The following is a 20,309-nucleotide window of genomic DNA, read 5'->3' as shown; positions in this document are numbered from 1 at the left end:
CTGGTTTTGATGTTGTGCACGACTAGCCTCTCAAAGCACTTCATCATGATTGGAGTCAGTGCTATGGGACGGTAGTCATTTAGACAGGACACGGGTGATTTCTTTGGTACCGGTATGATTGTTGTGGATTTGAGACATGTGGGGACGACTGCCTGGCTCAGCGAGGTGTTGAAGATATCTGTTAGGACATCTGTCAGCTGTGCAGCACAGTCTCTCAGAACACGGCCAGGAATGTTGTCAGGACCCGCAGCCTTGCGTGGGTTAATCCTAGATAGGGTCTTCCTTACGTCGGCTGGAGACAGACAGAGCGTCCGGTCGTTGGAAGGTGTGGGCAGTTTTTGTGCAGGTGTGTCATTCTGCATTTCAATCCGTGAATAAAAGTGGTTGAGTGCATCGAGGAGGGATGTGTCATCATCACAGGCCTGTGGCAGGGGCTTGTAGTCAGTGATGGTCTGAATGGCTTGCCACAGGCTCCATGTGTCTCTGCTGTCTGTGAAGTGATTGTTGATTTTTTTTTTTGAGCATATGACAGTTTTGCATTTTTGATGCCACAGGACAGATTGGCTCTTGCTGTTTTGAGGGCTGCTTTATCTCCTGATCTGAATGCTTTATCTCTGGTCTTTAGCAGCCCACGAACCTCTGCTGTCATCCATGGCTTCTGGTTTGCACGTGTGGTGATGGTCTTGGTGACTGTCACATCATGTAAGCAGTCACAGTTTCAGTGTATTACTGGTAGACTCCAGACATTGATTTCCAAATGAAATGCAAAATTTTAAATTATCTGAAAAGAGGACGTTGGACCACTGAGCAAGAGTCCAGTTCTTTTTCTCCACAGCCCAGGTAATACGCTTCTGACGTTGTCTCTGGCTCAGAAGTGGCTTGGTAGCCCTTTTCCCCGAAGACGTCTGAGCGTGGTGACTCTTGATGTACTGACTCCAGCTTCAGTCCACTCCTTGTGAATCTCTCCCAAGTGTTTGAATCAGCTTTGCTTGACGGTATTCTCAAGCTTGCGGTCGTCCCTGTTGCTTGTGCACCTTTTCCTACCCAAATTCTTCCTTCCAGTCAACTTTGCATTTAATATGCTTTGATACAGCACTCTGTAAACAGCCACCCCTTTCAGTAATGACCCTCTGTGACTTACCCTCTTTGTGGAGGGTGTCAACGATTGTCTTCTGGACCATTGCCAAGTCAGCAGTCTTCCCCATTGTTGTGGTTTCGAAGAACAAGAGATACCCTGAATTTATACTGTAGCGATGGTCATTTAATGAAACTCAAATGTAAATATTCTAATATATTGAGATACTGGATTTTGACTTTCATGAGCTGTAAACTGTAATCATCAAAATTAAAACAAAAAAACTTTTGAAATGCCTTACTTTACATGTTGCAACATGTTATGAATGTAAAATATATATGAAAGTTTCACTTTTTGAAATAAGTTACAAAAAAATGCAGTTCTTCACGATATTCAAATTTTTTGAGATGTACCTGTATTGAAGGCTTTGTGTGAGGATTGGACTGAAATTGAAGGTATTATTCACTGGTAATCAAACCTCATTTGCCCCTGGTGACAAAGTCATATGAGTTTAGAATAAATTGATGGTGATTAAATAATTATAAAAACTAATAATTAATAATTCATTATATTTATATAGTGCTTTTCCAGGGACTCAAAGTGCTTTACATTGTGAGGGGGATCTCCTCATCCACCACCAGGGACTAAAGTATGACGGAATGTTAATTTCAGGACAACTAATGCTTTATTAAAACTTTAAAATATCCATTAATGTATATTTTATTAGTTTGCATATAATGTTGACCATTATATATTATAGATAATATTCAGTAACCCGACCTGCAGCTCAGTCTGAATCTTAATTTTCAGATTTTCAATCTATAATATATTCCCGTTCGATGCAGCATCTGTGACTTCAGCTCTGGTGTAAATCCCAGAAGCCTTTAGTGAATCACATAATAACAGAGGTGATGTAACCTCCTATAACTCATCCAGTAGGCTATCTGCTTGCATCTGGACAGTGCTGTAAATCCTTCTCCATGGCCCTTCTGTTGCTGTGATTTAAGCTCCTCTTTCTAGGTATCCCTCTATGGGATGTCCATCTCCAGACACAGAGAGGCAGGGCTTATGGGAGTGTCTGGTTTCATGATCTTAAGCCTACATGAACTCTCACTGATAGCGTGGGAGGAGAGATGTAGAAACATCTGGATGTGGATGTATGTACAGTATGCATAGATTGCAAGGTCTGTTACTTCCTTGGGTTGAGAACTTTATATAACTCAAGCAGCCTGACGAGTTGATTGTATATCATGCCATTATGAGTAACTCAATAAACTTGTTGTCTAAGAGAATAATAATGGTTGCACTGTGTACATTTTGTGATGAGTGATTTACCTTGCAGCAGCAACAGTTCCTTGAAATAGTTAATAATAATAAAGTTATAGTTAAATGAATAGTTTATCCAAAAATGAAAAAATGCTTTTACTCACCCACATTCCATCCAAGATGTAGATGAGTTTTTTTCATAACAGATTTGGAGAAAGTTAGCATTACATCAATTGTTCATAAGGGGATCCTGTGCGGTGAATGGGTGCCGTCCGAATGAGAGTCCAAATAGCTGATAAAAACATCACAAGTAATGTTACTTACTCCACTATAGACTGGTATTTTGGCAAGAAGCAATGGTTATTAAAATGCCCTAATGATTTGTTTCTTACAAACACACAGCTTTTCACTTTACAAGCCATTAATTGATGTGGATTATTGTGATGTTTTACTGCTGTAACTGCAGAGGATCTATTTGGTGAGCAAGAGATGTAATGCTAAATTTGTCCAAATCTGTTCTGATTAACAAACACTCTACATCATGGATGGCCTGAAGTTGAGTACAATTTCAGCAAATTTTCATTTTTGGGTAATATTCCATTGAATGCTATGGGCTGTTTCAAGACAGCTAGTGGATGATGCTGCTCTGTTATATCCAGTTTATTGTATTTCCTATTAACACAAAATAAGCGAAAAGGATGTAAACGTAACGTTTAAACACGCTCTATCTTTTTTATCTTTAATGTTTTGATGCTCAAATTAGTGTATTACTACAAATGACCAGTAGGTTGAGCCATTGTGCTCCCAGAATGAGATGAAGTGACAGGTGAGACAGGTGGATTGACAACTTCTGTCTGGAAAGGGAGTTCAAGCTCAAGTCTGTTAGTCTTGCCTCAATATACACATTTAAAGAACTGTTCCAATTTCCTTTAGATGCATTATCAGTCACACCATTCAGAACACTGGCTTAATTTTTAAAACATAACCGCCGATTTCACAGACAAGGCTTAAACCTTATCCCAGACTAAAATCTAAATCTGAGCTGTTTCAACTGAAAGAAACTTGCTCTGACTGATCTTAAAATATATCAGTCCCTTTATTTTGTCTCAAAATGCACAACAGTAATGTTTTTTCTAAGGCATGTTTATAAAAATTGCTTGAATGTCCTAACTGAACTATGGCCTAATCCTGGTTTAGTCTAAACCCTGTCTATGAAACCAGGCCAAAGTATTATATTATATTATATTTGCCATTGCAGCATTCACAGTAAAATAAAGCTGACCTGTGTTGACCTCTCAAGTAATATTAAATTAATTCTGGATAGCAATCCATCATGTCACAGTCTACTTGGTGTCTCTAGTCCATTACAGAGTTTTCATTGTGAATTACAACTCTGAATGCAGTATTGTTGTGTATGATGTAGCTTATTCTTCCACAAAGCCTGTTTGTATCTGCAAAATCCTAGACCAGATTTATCCACTTCCAAAAATCCTCTGGAAATACACACACTAGACCAAATGAAGAGAGAGAACAGTGGATCTGGTCATATGCATGAATACAGTCTATTCAGCCTATTTCCTGTTTTCATCTTCAGATATTAAAAACAAAATACTTAATGCAGTTCATCATAGAACATTACGAACTAAATGAAAATGTGCTTTCTAAGAGGCACTTGGCACAAGTGAACAGAACACTTCTATTTACTGAAAGACAAATCCTATAAAGCCTGTATATATGCTTAATAATAGCCTACATATTTTATTAACACATTAGGTTCTCTTCACATCAGTATATGGTCAGAATTCATGAAACTGGCTGATGATACACTGGGCAACTTTGGGAAATGTTGTCATCAACGGGCATCCAGGTGAGACACAGGGCCCACGAACGATCTAAAATATCAAGATAGAAATTTGTTACCCATTCTCAATGGAAAACGGGTGCCCAAGCAACATTGCTCAAAAAAAGTTGCCTGGCAAAATTGCTCAAAATGTTGCCCCGTGTATCATCAGCATAAAAGTAAACATTTTGCATAAGACCCATGGTGAGGATTTAAATTTCATCTCAGTTTGATCAAAATGATTCATTCACTGATTTTTTTGTAATTTTTTTTCTACAATACATCGTTACAGTCAGTGTGTGTGTGTGTGGGGGGGGGGGGGGGGGGGGGTAATGCATTACTAGTAATGCTAGTTATGTAATCAGATTACTTTTTCGAGTAGTGAAGTAACGCATTACTTTTAAATGTACAATAAAATAGCTGAGTTACTTTTTCAAATAAGTAACACAAGTTACTTTGTTTTCCCATTTATTAACTGACAGCTCTCCTGTCCCATGTTGAGAAAAATTGGGAGTAAAGGTCTCTGCACACTGAGTCCGAAATTTTCGCCCGAAATGTTCACATGCTGAAAAATAAATACAACCTCACATTGTGGCAATCACGTTTACACACTGCCTCCGAAACTTTTGTCCGTCACAAAAAAATCAGATCAGGTTAAATTTTCTGCGTTTTTGCATTCGTAGCATTAATTTTAATAGGAAAGGATGAAGAATACGAAAAAATGGAAAAACACATGCGAAAATTTCGGACTCAGTGTGCAATGGCCTTCAGTGTGCAGTGACCATTAGGGTCGAGGCACTTCCTTCAGCCTGAGGCCTACACTGTAAAAACAAAAGGTTGAGCCAACTTAAAATTTTAAGGCAACCAGCTTCAGCAGATTTTTTAGTTTTCTCAAAAATAAGTTGAGAGAACATCACAAATCTGCTGAAGCTGGTTGCCTTAAAATTTTAAGTTGGCTCAACTTTTTTTTTTTTTTTTTTTTAAGTGTATTCATTTCACTTTTGGTGTAAAAGGGCTTTTACAGTTGCCAAAAATATAACTTTTGTGTTTTTGTTATTAAATAATATATATATAGTTTTTATATAATAATAAAAAATTTAAAACATTTTAAAAAAGCAAGCCCAGCCCAGGTGACAAAAAGTAATGTAAAAGTAACATAATGCATTACTTTCCATAAAAATAATTAAGCAGTGCAATTAGTTCCTTTTTAATGGAGTAACACAATATTGTAATGCATTACATTTAAAAGTAACTTTCCCCAACACTGGTTACTTTTTTATGTAGACTATAAATGATTCACTGAATCATTTTCTCAACCGATTTGTTAAACGCCAAGTCTTTCAATGATGATCAAATGAACGATCAAATGTTTTTGTTTGTTAAAATGTGCGTGCCAACAAATTTACTAAGATATTCCAAAAAGAGTTAATTCGTTCAGTTCACTTATTGACGAAAGATGGCTGAGTAGTTCAGTTAAGCTTTGAGTAGTGTTCAAATTCAAAACGGAGACTCATTCAGTGAAGGGAGTGTACTCGTTCAACCAATTAAACCTCTTTCAAAATCAACGATTCGTTGGGAAACAGAACACCATTACCAGTAGAGAGTCGAGTAATGACTATAGCTTGAGCAAATCTCGAAGCATTTCTCTACTAAATTAATATATGTGTGTGTATATATAATCTGGTTAGTGTAAGGAATGTAGTATGTTTATAAAGAGGAAAAACATCTGTAAAAATATACATATTCTATAAATAAAGTAATGGTGATGTTGCAATCATTTGACATGGCACAGATGACCTGTGAAGAAACATTTAAAAATGCAATATAGCTCTTTAATTTTCATACATATATAGTTCATTTTATTTGTTCTGAAATTCTCTAGAAGATGTTGAACATCCACTTACAGTAAGCTGTGAGGCAAGCGTAAGAACTGCCTTAATTACAGACTTGTTCACTCCTGTCAGCATGTTAAGGTATAGTGAACGTGACTGCATTATCCACGAACTTCCGTGAGACTGGGTTGATTATCCATGAACATTACTATGGTATTTCAAATTTACCATTAAGTTTTCATAATCGGATTTTTATCCCCCTGGAGTGTGAGAGTTGTGGGAAGTTGGCAGAGTGTCACAAGTTTAAGGCGAAGTGATGATCCTACCTGAGGCGTTTCTCAGGTTTCATGCAAGACACCCGTGCGTAAGAGACAGCTGCCCGGAGCCTGGACTTTCTCCCAGACCAGAAAAAGTTTCGGCGTGGATTTGAACGAACACTTACCTTCGGACCTAGGATAGAAGGAAAACCTTCTTTCTTGCTGAGAAAGGTAAAAAAAAAAAAAAAAAAAGAGAGAGAGGACATGTTAGTGATCGTCATGTACTGGCAACAGATGTTAATGGGCTGGTTAAAAGCACTCTTGATCTTGTTAGTCTTGAATAACTTGGCATTGAAGTTTGAACTTCATAGTTGCGTTGTGCTTTTATAGTTGTATAAGTCTTTCCAGATATTATATTGGTCCAAAACGTGAGCTATACCTGTCATGATACTACCTTGTTGCTTTTAGAAAACTTAAGAAGTATATTTGTGCTTTGTCAGTTTTAATATTTCCTATTTTTTCTGTTATTATGATTGTTATGACATATTCTGTTTATAGTATGGATTAGTCTAACATAGTTTACACAAAAATCCACCTGCTGAGTCCATTTATTGGTTGTAATAAGTGCTCTTTAAGGCAATCAATGTGTTCATATTTTTACACCTTCAATGCTTGAAGTACACAACTCAAGTTGTAAGATCTACTTTATATATAAATATTATTTTATGGAAAATTGATAATGGTGAAATACTGATTATTATTCACAGAGGCACTGATTGCAGTGAAGAGGTCACAGTACCCATTAACAGTCCCTCTGATCGCTGCATGCCCGGTTCTGTTTTGATCAAATGTCTTGCTTTATTGATGTTCACAGGAGTATATGTACTTGCACTTAATTTTGCATTTAGTTTTGTTAGAGTTTTGTTAGGGAAGTCCACTGATATACTGAGATAAAGCCTAAAATAATCCTGAACAAATGTATCACCATTTCCGCAAAAAGTTAAGCAGCACAAAATTTTTCAACTTTTATAACAAGAAAAAGTGTTACTTAAGCACCGAATTAAATCAGCATATTAGAGTGATTTCTGAAGGATCATAGACACTGAAGACTAAAGTAATGATGCTGAAAATTCAGCTTTACCATATCAGGAATAAATTATAATTTAAAGTATAATAAAATGGAAAAGCATTTTTTTTTTTTTTCACAATATAGCCATTTTTACTGTATTTTTGATTAAATACATGCAGCCTTGATAAACGTAAACGTAGACTTTTTAAAGAAGTCACTTATGCTCATTGAGGCTGCATTTATTCTTGAACGGTACTTCTGAACTGTATATATATATGACATTACATTTTTACATGACAACATCCTCCAGATATGATCAATCCGTCAGATAATGTAAAATTAAGAAATGTATTATTTAGGGATTTTTGATTTTTCGAATATACTGTACAACGGCTTTATTTTGTTTTCAATGGATAAATTCACAAAACCCTTAAAGCAGCAAGCTGCCAGGCAGCATATGTCACAGTGATTTAACCACGGTCCGGAGATGATGTTGGCTCGACACTAAGCAGAGTGACGGCAGTTTACTTTTGCTAGGCAACTTGGTGCATGAATATAGAATTAATCTTTTATAACCAAGCTTTATTTTTGGAGACACTTTTTAACTCCTGACCAGACACTTATGTACATGAACTATCTCTTCCTACCCTTAGATAAGACATTGAGATTCAGATTCAAATTTCAGATACACTGCATGGCTGAGACTGTTTCATGTCACTGCAGGATGTCTATGTGGCAGGAGTTCCCTTTGATCTGGCCATTAGAGCTGGCATTCTGTCTCCCCTTCCGTCTCTCAGCATAGATATTCACCTCCAGAGACATCCGGCTCTCTGGACTATGTTTACAGACATGCTGAACTCAGATGGCCTAGTTTACATGTGTGAATGTGTGTGTCCATTCAAGCATAGAAGCATCTGTATATACAGTGTGAACATATTAAATTAAGTATTTGAATGCTAGTGTATGAAAATATAGTCTGCTTCATGAATGTTATGTTATTTGGTCATGCTAATGTTGTTTTTTAACTTTCATGGTGCATGCAGTCGCATAAACTCATTAATATTCATGAGCCAAGCCCTCATCATACAGGTACATCTCAAAAAATTAGAATATCATGAAAAGGGGTTCTATGGGGTACAGGTCAGGCGAGTTTGCTGGCCAATCAAGCACAGTAACACCATGGTCATTGAACCAGCTTTTGGTACCTTTGGCAGTGTGGGCAGGTGCCAAGTCCTGCTGGAAAATGTAATCAGCATCTACATAAAGCTTGTCAGCAGAAGGAAGCATGAAGTGCTCTAAAATTTCCTGATAGATGGCTGTGTTGACTGTGGACTTCAGAAAACACGGTGGACCAACACCAGCAGATGACATGGCAGCCCAAATCATCACTGACTGTGGAAACTTCACACTGGACTTCAAGCAACATGGATTCTGTGCCTCTCCAATCTTCCTCCAGACTCTGGGACCTTGATTTCCAAATGAAATGCAAAATTTACTTTCATCTGAAAAGAGGACTTTGGACCACTGAGCAACAGTCCAGTTCGTTTTCTCCGTAGCCCAGGTAAGACGCTTCTGCGTTGTCTCTGGTTCAGAAGTGGCTTGGCCCTTTTCCTGAAGACGTCTGAGCGTGGTGACTCTTGATGCACTGACTCCAGCTTCAGTCCACTCCTTGTGAATCTCTCCCAAGTGTTTGAATCAGCTTTGCTTGACGGTATTCTCAAGCTTGCGGTCATCCCTGTTGCTTGTGCACCTTTTCCTACCCAATTTCTTCCTTCCAGTCAACTTTGCATTTAATATGCTTTGATACAGCACTCTGTAAACAGCCACTCCTTTCAGTAATGACCCTCTGTGACTTACCCTCTTTGTGGAGGGCGTCAATGTTCGTCTTCTGGATCATTGCCAAGTCAGCAGTCTTCTCCATTATTGTGGTTTCAAAGAACAAGAGATACCCGGAATTTATACTGTATGGATGGTCACTAATTGAAACTCAAATGTAAATATTCTAATATTTTGAGATACTGATTTTTGTCTTTCATGAGCTGTAAGTTGTAATCATCTAAATTAAAACAAAAAAAAACTTTTGAAATGTTTTAGTTTACATGTAATGAATCTAAAATATATGAAAGTTTAACTTTTTGAAATAAGTTACAAGAAAAAATGAACTTTTTCACAATATTCTAATTTTTTGAGATGTACCTGTAGTACGACTGTGCAATTGAACTTGGGAATGTTGCTTGAATCAGTAACAAAACACAATGGCAAGCAGTAGTGCTATAGCTACTCAAATAGAAAAAGGTCATGAACTACATGTCACAAAACTTTTCAGTAGCAAGTGTACCGTTTTAGTTTTTGCTGTGGTATTGAATCTAGAATCAAGAATCATTGAATTTCATTTGTAGGTCATTGACTACAGAAATTCTATTATCCTGACAACCTCACTATGCAAGCCTCTGCTAAATGATCACCGGCTATCCTGCAAGTGAGATGGAGGGCTGTCTTTAGGGAGCCGATGGCTTCATCTGCTGCTTTTTGGAAGTGTGAGGATCAAATGCATGCTCTTGAACCTCTAGGCCCAGATCAACTACTCTCCTGCCTCTCTTTGCCAGACTCTACCAAAGCTTGCGACATCCTTGCCAGGCTTATGCTATAAGTAAGAGAGCAAGACATCTCAGGGGGCCATGTCGCCCCCTGTCCCGCTGCAGGCCTTCATTAGACACACAGATCAGGTTGGAGTCTCTGTCTCGTATTAATACCTGTCAGCAGCCCAAACTCCATTTATGTCCCGACTCTGACTCTTGGAAGAGACGCCTGCGCTACAGCTCGCTGGACCTCCTCTTTGACTCTGAAAGAGTTAACCAGGCTTGGTTGTGCATGGGAATGGAAAGTCTGACAACAGATTCATTGTTTAGAGATGTTTCCCTGGTAAAAGCCAGACCGCCGGCTCTTTGTGACATTTAAAAGATGTCCAAAATTTCAGCTTTCCCAGTATGGGAGCCCTAAAGCGTGTCTGGGACAGTGGGCCATGAGATGACGTTGATACGTGGGTATCTTGAGACTGGGGCACATGGGCGATGAAGTTTCTCACCTCTGGATTTAATTATTTTGCCCGTTCAATTCAGTCGCATCATCACTTCCTACGCTGCCCTTCAGCACTGGAACTGTATACCATGATTACTTAATAAAGATGCATTAATGGTATACATTTCCCACTTGGAAGCCTCAGATCTTATGTCCGCAGATTTTTTGCCTGTGCTGACATTGAAGACACATTCATCTAATTTGGTTGTCTCTGCAGGGAGATATGTTCGTAAATGTACAGTGGGGTACAGTGGGTCTCAAAGTCTGAGACCACTTGTAAAAGTGCTGCTGTTTTATTCTTTATTTCTATTTTAACACACACAAAAGTGACAATGAAGACATTTATTATGTTAGAAAAGATATCTGTTTCAAATAAATGCTGTCCTTTTTACTTTCTACACATCAAAAAATCCTGAAAAATAAATGTAACATGGTTTAAAAAAAAACAACTGTTTTCAACATTGTTAATAATGGGAAATGTTTCAAATCAGCATATTAGAGTGATTTCTGAAGTATCATGTGACACTGAAGACTGGAGGAATGATGCTCAAAATTCAGCTTTGCATCACAGGAATAAATTACACTTTGAAATATATTAAAATAGAAAAAAAGTTGTTTTAAATTTTCATAATATAGTTCTAAATGTGTGTGTATGTACGTGTGTGTGTGTGTGTGTGTGTGTGTGTGTGTACCTGTGTGCCATCATCAACTGTGACTGTGTGATGACCATATGATTGAGATGTTTTATCCTTTTCGTCATTGGAAAATAAAACTGGGCCACGCTAGACAGCACCATTGGATGTAAAGTGATCCAAGCTTGTGACAGCAGTAGAGTTTAGCCTTAGAGTTTAGTTTATTCTTGGCCGCTGGGACAAGGTCTTGATTCTCATGCTTGCTTGGCCACTAGCACTGAAATTGGAGAAATAAAGTCCCAATGGGTTTATCAGAATGATAAGCCATTGAGACATTTGGGTGCCCAACCCTGATAACATGTCTGGGAGGACAAGGAGAAATGTTGTGAGAAGTCATGTGTGTGTGTAAGTCATGAGATAAAGGCTGTGTCCTAGATTTTATTTTATTTTTTATTATTACATTTTATTTTTATTATTTATTTTATTTTTATTGTATTTATTTTATTTTTATTTTATTATTCCTTGACTAAACCCTGTATAAGATTCATTGAAAAATCTAAGACTTGATAAAAATACAGATTTTAAGACCAGATCAAGAAAATATTTAAGAATTTAAGTTGGTCAGTGATTTATTATTCCTTTGATATAATGACTGTTTATTTTTATTTTTTAAAAAGTGATTAGATGCAATTACAACACAATTTTGACATTTAGAAGTTATTAGAGCTAGACTGTAAAAACTTTTTTTTTTAAAGTTCTAAGAAAAACAAAGATTATTGGAGTATGTTTACTAGAAAATACTATTTCAGTCAGTTTTCAGTGTGTAATTGCTGTTTCTTTTCTTTGTTACTTGTGAACTGTACTAACAACTTAACCAGTTGTATTTCAGTGTACTCTAAAAACAGCAAAGACATATATTTTTGGTGTGTGATTGAAGCTTAACCAGTGTTGCATTTCCACAGAGAATAATGTAGTAATGCTGCATACTCTAGGTCTGTCACATCATAAAGCAGCTGTATGATTTCACATAATCAGAAAGAGCAGAATAGCAGTTGTTAAGGGTGGTTAGTAATGTCAGAGGTCACAGGAGGGGAGAGCGGGGACACTGCCATGGCCATAACATTGCTGGAGTCCTTTCTTAGTATCAGTGCAGTGTTAGCAGAATTCGCCTGACGCTGTTGATCTTGAAATGGTTTTGCTTTCCTCAGTAAATGTTTAAGAATAGGATTTGAGCAGAGGTGGGTAGTAACGAGTTACATTTACTTGAGTACATTTTCTGGGTAACTAATACTTTTAGAGTATATTTTAAAATGGGTACTTTTTTTACTCTTACTCAAGTATATTTTTAGAGAAAAAACGGTACTTTTACTTCGTTACTGTGGGCGACTCTCCTCTCGTTACTGTATCTTAATGCAATACAAGTTAAAAATGCTTAAGTTTATTCCAAACGCGCCGTCTACTTTTCTCTGGGCAATGAACGATGCCCATTCGCGAATGATTCATTCTTTTGAGTCTGTTTAATGGCTTTATCAAACCAGTTGGCAAACCAGTGAATCGGTTCGCGAATCAGTTTGAATGATTCGTTCAGTTCCCTGCCGCACGCGCTGAGTCTCTGAAGCGGTTCTCTCTCAGATAACAGAGAGTTTAAGAACATCAAGAGCGCTGAAGACGTGGCTTTGGATCTACAGTCAGGTGAAAGCAAATCTGCAAAGGCTTGTTTGCTAGAGCTATATGAAGATCTTTTAGTAGATGAACACCGCGTGTGCTGTCTACTGTTCCACAGGTATAGGCCAAGATACCACTATGACATTACCAGTTTGTTGTACATGTACCTTACATTAAATACAATGTATAATTTATACATTAAATAAGCTGTCACAGAGTATGAAATGAACACCCGCGGAGCCCGCGTTAGCTCTGCGCAGCGGCGCGCGTGCTGTTCTAGACACAATTAATATTCATATTTTTACAATATTTACGCTTGCAAAAATATAGGCTACATTTGTTTACATTTTGCAGAACAGAAGATCCGTCAATATGCAGTTGTTTCGTTATGTTCAGAGCAGTCATGTGAGGCGTTTTCAGAGGTTATAGGATAATACATAATTAATTTACTTTAAAATATAATTTAATTCAGTGATGCAAATCAGAATTTTCATCAGCTGTTACTCCAGTTTTCGGAGTCATATGATCCTTCAGAAATCATTATAATATATTGATTTATTACCAGTGTTGGAAACAGTTTTGCTGTTTAATATTTTTTGGAACCTGTGACATTTTGTTCAGTATTCTTTGATGAATAAAAGCTAAAAAGAGCAGCATTGATAATAAATCAACATGATTTCTGAAGGATTATGTGACTCTGAAGACTGGGGTAAAGGCTGATGAAAATTCTGATCTGCATCACTGAAATAAATTACATTTAAAAATAAATCAAAAATAAAAATATTTTGAACGGCACACACACACACATTACATAAATGTAATCTATATATCTAAATAAAAATAGACTATATTCAGTACCTATATGATCCAAAGTAACTAGTAACTAACTACTTGAGTAGTTTTTTTATCCGATACTTTTTTACTCTTACTCAAGTAACTATTCAGACGATTACTTTTACTTTTACTTGAGTAAATATTTCTAGAAGTACTTTTACTTGAGTACAGTTTTTGGGTACTCTACCCACCTCTGATTACTTGTGAACTGAACTAACAACTTAACCAGTTGTATTTCAGTGTACTCTAAAAACAGCAAAGACATATATTTTTGGTGTGTGATTGAAGCTTAACCAGTGTTGCATTTCCACAGAGAATAATGTTTATCTGTCACATCATAAAGCAGCTATGAGTATGATTTCACATAATCAGAAAGAGCAGAATAGCAGTTGTTAAGGGTGGTTAGTAATGTCAGAGGTCACAGGAGGGGAGAGCGGGGACACTGCCATGGCCATAACATTGCTGGAGTCCTTTCTTAGTATCAGTGCAGTGTTAGCAGAATTCGCCTGACGCTGTTGATTTGAAATGGTTTTGCTTTTCTCATTAAATGTTTAAGAATAGGATTTGAGGCCGGCAGCTATAGATCAGAATATATACATGTAGTATTTCGCTCCAGCGCGTTGCAATCACACAGGGTGAGGACGCTAGACAAGAGGCGATCGCTAAGCGTCAGGGTGTTGAAGTGTGCCGGAGTACAAGCGAGATATGACTCCACGAGAGAGGGAAAAAAGGACATGAGAACACAACGCGTGCATGCGAAAGAGAACAAGAAGATAGAGAAATACTTTAGTAAAAGCTGTCTGTGTCCAGGCCTCTTTAAAACCGCATTATGGCGTCACTTTATCAGAGCTACGAGTGGTTTTATGACAGGCCGCTGATGGATGAACGGTACTGTATTTCATATCGGAGAGTGGGCTGCGCGACCCAGCGGCGGCGGGGTGATGGGATAGTGTAGTGCCCACTTGTAGCTGTGACAAAGTGTTGTCATGAACACTGTTGTAATGCTTGCTGAAAAAAGCTCCTATTGTCATGACTTGAACAAGCGGACACATTATTCACTATTAGTCATCTCTGAACACTGAACTGATTCGTAGGTCTGGTATTCTTTAGTATTGTTTCCCTAGTCAGTTTTTTTTAGTTGCATCACTTTTACTTTCTAATTGTTATCCACTAAAGACTCTAAAATTACAATAATGTGGCTTTTGATCTATGTTTGTTAGCTTTGAGGCTTAACAGTCTTAAAGTGACTTATGTTCTGCTGTTGTAGACGTTGTTTGTCTTCCTTTATGTTATTAAAAATATCTCTTTGGAATGTTTCCGTCGTCCTGTGTTCCCTGGAGCAACATATCGTTACAACAAGAGCCTTTACTGTAATTTTTTTTATCAATTTATTGGGTCCTTGTTGAATAAAACTTCTTACTGACCCCATACTTTTGAACTGTAGTGTATGTCCTGCCCAAACGTCTTGTTTAAAATGAACAGAGAAAACTGTGCTTGTCAAGCCATTTCATGTATTTTATGCATAAATGTTTTTTGTTTGTCATTACAGCTAATTTAGAGAAATGAGGATAGACTGTTTTTGTATCAGTAATGGAGAACCTTTTGCATCACCCTTTTTAAAACTTACTATATAGCTAGAAGTTATAGCTTTGGCTAAAACTGTCTGCTAAATGCATAAATGTAAATGTAGATTTTATTTTACAGCTTTATTCACTGCTGTGTTTTGTTAAAAATAGCCTTATTCGGGAAATTAATAAATAAAGAATCAGTATTCTCTTAACATTTCACTGTGCTAACAGTTGGCTGCTGCTCCACTTTATGTAAATTCTCTTAATTGTGAGACTGAGAATGTGCGAGAGGCTCATAAACATGGCCTGCCGTCGGTCCTCCACATGATACGGTACATCAGCACCTCTCCACAAACATCCTGTTTCTAAACATCCCCTCGACCTCCCTTTCAAATTGTACATGCCTGTGGTTTCCTTCAGTGTCTCTGGCACTGGAGTCAAAGGCCTAAAGCCGTGCAACGTTGTTTCCGGAAAAGAATAGCCTGATGCTGGAGTGACACTTGTTCCTGTGAGACAGTCTTGTGTTGCTCACCTCCTGCTGTAATCCTCCACCCCGCTGCCCTGATCTGCCCTCTCTCATGTGGCAGCAGATCTCACAATATGTATGAGTAAGTTTGGCTGTGCAAATGTCCTGGAGATTTTGTACTTTTGGTCAATTATATGTTTTTCTTATCTGTAATACGGCAAACCACTAGCTGCTGCAGATCCAGTTTAGCCTTTCTGCTTGTGTGACTGGTGGCATTGTCAGCACAGTGAGGAGTCCACGATTAGTGTAAATCCTCACAGGCCCTACATAACTGATGCCTTGTTCTGCCGGGTGAAAACACTTGTTGAACATGTTGCCATCTGGAACTTCACTCCTGTCTGTTTATTGTCAGGTTGGATGTATCAGATTTTCTGACTTTAATGGCCTGTTTGGATTGCGTCTGTGTCAGGGAGACCCTAGTTCTCAGGTCTCACCTCGGGCCCCCTGCTTCACAGTATAACGTGCGTAGCGATTCTGCACAAGCAGAAACCGTGTCTCTGATCTGCTGACTGTGAGCCCTGGTGGCCCGGCTGGCTGTCACCAAGTCTGACACAATCCATTAAAAACCATTGATGGGTCGTTCTGTGTATGCCATTCCTTTAAGAGATGAAAGAAAAAATGACATGAGCTATGTAACATGATCTCCAACTTTAAAAAATTGTGATAAAAATTATAATATGTGTGTGTGTGTGTGTGTGTGTGTGTGTGTGAGTGTGTGTGTGTGTGTGTGTGTGTGTGTGTGCGTGTATATATATATATATATATATATATATAGAGAGAGAGAGAGAGAGAGAGAGAGAGAGAGAGATTGTTAGATAAGGCTTTATTAATTATTACAAATTTGATTGAACTTATTAAATATGACAATTAACTAATTGAAAATGACAATATTTGATAATAAAAGCCCCCAAATGAGGATAAAACAGAGACATTACTTTGGCAGGCGAACACTGCTTGAAAAAAAATATATATTGAGGACATGAAAATGCACTGGTACTGCATTACAGGGATGGCCGCCTCTCTCTTGTTGCCCTGGTCTCTCTGAGAGTGAGAGATGAAGAAAGGGAGACAGAAAGCACAAACACAAGCGTGCGTGATCAGAAGAAGACCAGATTGGCGCAGTGAAGCCCAATAGTTGTGGGAAAATATCAGCTGTCATTCATCTCTGGCAGCCGAGATGAAAAATAACCTGACAGGAGCGTGTTTGGAAGAGGGAACACTTTAGATGGCTTGTAGTCCAGTACATGTAACCCAATCTAACGAGTTTACAGTCCTCTCGAAGGCCCTGTCCCAAATGGAGCACTTAATGTGCACTTACAGTCCTGCAAGTCTGAGAAGTCCACAAGACTGTAGGGTGTCCCGTTTGACATTTTTGTATTCATCAAAAAAATCCTAAAAATATATATTACAGTTTCTACAAAAAAATTAAGCAGCACAACTGTTTTCTACTGTTTATTGTATATAGATAGATAGATAAATAGATAGATAGATCAATTATGCAAAAAGATAGATATAAATAAATAGGGGTAAATAAGGTGCAAAAGAGTACATTTTGATAAGGTACAGCTTTTTTACCTTTTTTCCGACAGTGTAAATTATAGATAGGTAGATAGGCTATAGATTTAGATTTAGATATACTGTAGATTGATATGCAGATGGACAGAAAATTGTGCATGTTGGTAACAGCACTGTTTGTATATCAGGGATGTTTCCTCTGAAGAGACAAGGGAGGCAGTGCCTCCTCAAAATATTGGATGAGAAAAAAATTCATAGTACAAAAATAAAACAATGCCAGTATTATTAAACATAACATTAAAAAGTGTACAATTTACTAATTTTCTAAAGAAACATTGTCCTACAGCGACACCAGTAGGTAAAGTCTCTCTTTGTCACGAATCTGGTCCATGCTCTCCCGGTCAACCGCCACTAGAGGTCACCCGTTCACCACATTGACTTTTTCACTCACAACACATTGGACTCCATTTCCCACAACCCATTGCACTGACGACATGCACAGCTGTTCACTATCTCGCCCACACCTGATTATCATTTCACTATCACCATCACTCACTTTTTAAGCCTGGGACTTGCTCTTGCTCAGGGCCGAGTATTGTTAAGCGTTTATCACTCACCTAGCGATAGCAACTTTACAGAGCCATTGTTATAGTCTTGTCTTGCCTTGATTTCCTGCCGTGTCTGACCCTGCCCGTGTTTACTGGATTTACCCTTAGCCTCTGCCGTTTGGACTCTGTTCGCTCCCCATTTGGACTTTTGCTCTCGTCTCTGGATTATCTCTCTGCCTTGCCCCTTTGGATACTGTTCGCCGACCGTCGACCCACGCTTGCTCCACGGATTGCTGTGTCTTGCCCTTGCCATACCTGTTTGCCACTGTCTGACCCTGCCTGTTTCTGACCATGTTTTATAATAAAGCTTTGCATATGGATCCGCATGTCTCACGTCTCGTCAGCCCCGTAACACTCTTGCCTCCCCTGAGCCCATTTACTTTTAACAGACCCTCTAAAGCAGGCATGGGCAAACTCAGTCCTGGAGGGCCGGTGTCATCAGGTGAGTTTGATCAGGGTTGGAACTAAACTCTGCAGGGACACCAGCCCTCCAGGACTGAGTTTGCCCATGCCTTATCTAAAGCATGCAGAGAGTTTGGTGTGGGGTTTAATGAGAATGAATGGGGGTAAGTCACAAGAGGGGAGGCAATGCCTCCATCGCGATATTATTGGATATGACTGGTTATGATCGGCTGTGATTGGTTCATCAAATCCTGCCTCTTGTGTTTGTGTGTGTTGCACATTCATGAATCAGTCTGAATGAATAATATAATGGTGTTAATGGGAAGACTCATTTAAAAATTAAGTAAACAACTCACACGCTTAGATATAACCACTTTGTTACGTCAAAATAAGACTTGAAAAGGCCTGAAAACATGATCTGTGGGAGTTATCAGCTTGGTGAAATTTAAAGTAAATCTTTGCGTCTGTGACCAGTATTTACCAAGCTTAACTGATGATCCGAAAATTCAAAAATAGGTAAATATTAAAACGAATAGCTGAACATATTTTCACAAATAAAATGTATAGTTAAAATTGCTGTTTATTTAACCGAGAAAATGTGACTGGGACATGAAATTACATTTGAAGGGTTCAGATGCAAAAGCCTTTATGTGCCGTCTGAAATTTTCTTCTAAAATGAGCATTTTTATCAGGGTTCTATATTTATGTTCGGTTATTTCACTAATTGCATAGAAAAGGACCTATACATTGCCATTAGAGTAAAATTACTGAATATATATATTTAAAAGACAGAAAATGGCACTGAGTTAGGATGTAATGATTTTTGGGCTGCCTTGAATAAAAAGGCAGAATGACCCCGCAGAAAGATCGAGTGGTGGGCGGGGAGGAATTTAGCAGGAAGCGGGGCATGTTTATTGTTTAGCGAGCAAACACACGGCAGGAATGAGTGGAGTCATATGTATTCTTTTCTAATGGTTCATACTAGGTCTGCATTTGTTAAATGATTGTTGGATTGAAAATATTATTTTCTAAGTTGTTTTCTAAGTTGATTTAAAATAAAAAAGCAGAAATTTTTAAGGTGTCTTTTTTTTTTTTTATAATCAGCCTCACATTAATATCTAATATCGGTTGTTGGCTTCAAAATATAAATGATTGGTAGATTGAAAAATTGTTTACTTAAAGGAACAGTTCACCCAAAAATGAAAATTTTGTCATCATTTACTTACCCTCATGTTGTTCCAAACCTCTATGAATTTCTTTCTTATGCTGAACACAAAATAATATATTTTGAAGAACCAAACAGTTGTTGGTCCCCAACGACTTCAATAGCTGTCAATAGGGACCATCATCTTTTTGATTTCTAGAATTGTTCAAAATATTTTCTTTTATGTTCAACATAAGACAGAAACTCATGCAGGTTTGGAACGACATAAGGGTGAGTAAGTGATGACAAAATTAAAATTTTTAAGGTGAAGTATCTTTTTAAGTGTCTCAAACAAAGCTTTGAATATCTTTTAAAAATATGATGGCATGAACACTGCAAAAATAACTTTTTGATCATCACTTCTATAGAGGCTGCCAATCAAATTGAGCCTTGCTGTTTTCAAAATGACTTTAAAAATCTGTTTAAATTACAAAATATAATTTCAAAAACTGGGAAGATGTAAGAAAGACTAAGATAGTGACCAGCCCCCTGCTGGCTGGATTTGGCACCAAAGCACAGCTTCTGGGAAGTTAGCAGTGCTCTTCTCTCCATGTACATTCATGTGCAGTGAGTCACCGCTTCACACAGCAACTGTGCGGAGTCTACAGAAAGACTTGAATAAGGCCACTTGAAAATTGACGCAGTTTTGTTGATTTTTCACATTAAAAACCCAATGATTTCTGTGTACAGGTGCAGAAATGTAAGCTGTCACGTATCATGGAAAGTATACTCAAGGAAAAATTTTAACTTTCATAATTAGATACGTAAATGGCGCTTTTCATCACTGTTTCCTTTCTAAGAAAAGTGAGGGTTGTCTGGAGCAAATCTCTTGAAGTGGAAACTTACTCATTGTAGACAGCCCAATGAACTCAGCCTCAATCGAATCTTTGTGATCTCAATTGTTTTGTTACTCTGAGGGGGCAGGGTCTCATCCCTGG

This window comes from Barbus barbus, assembly GCF_936440315.1.
Source record: "Barbus barbus genome assembly, chromosome: 4".
NCBI lineage: Eukaryota > Metazoa > Chordata > Actinopteri > Cypriniformes > Cyprinidae > Barbus > Barbus barbus.
Note: the sequence above shows the minus strand (reverse complement) of the source record.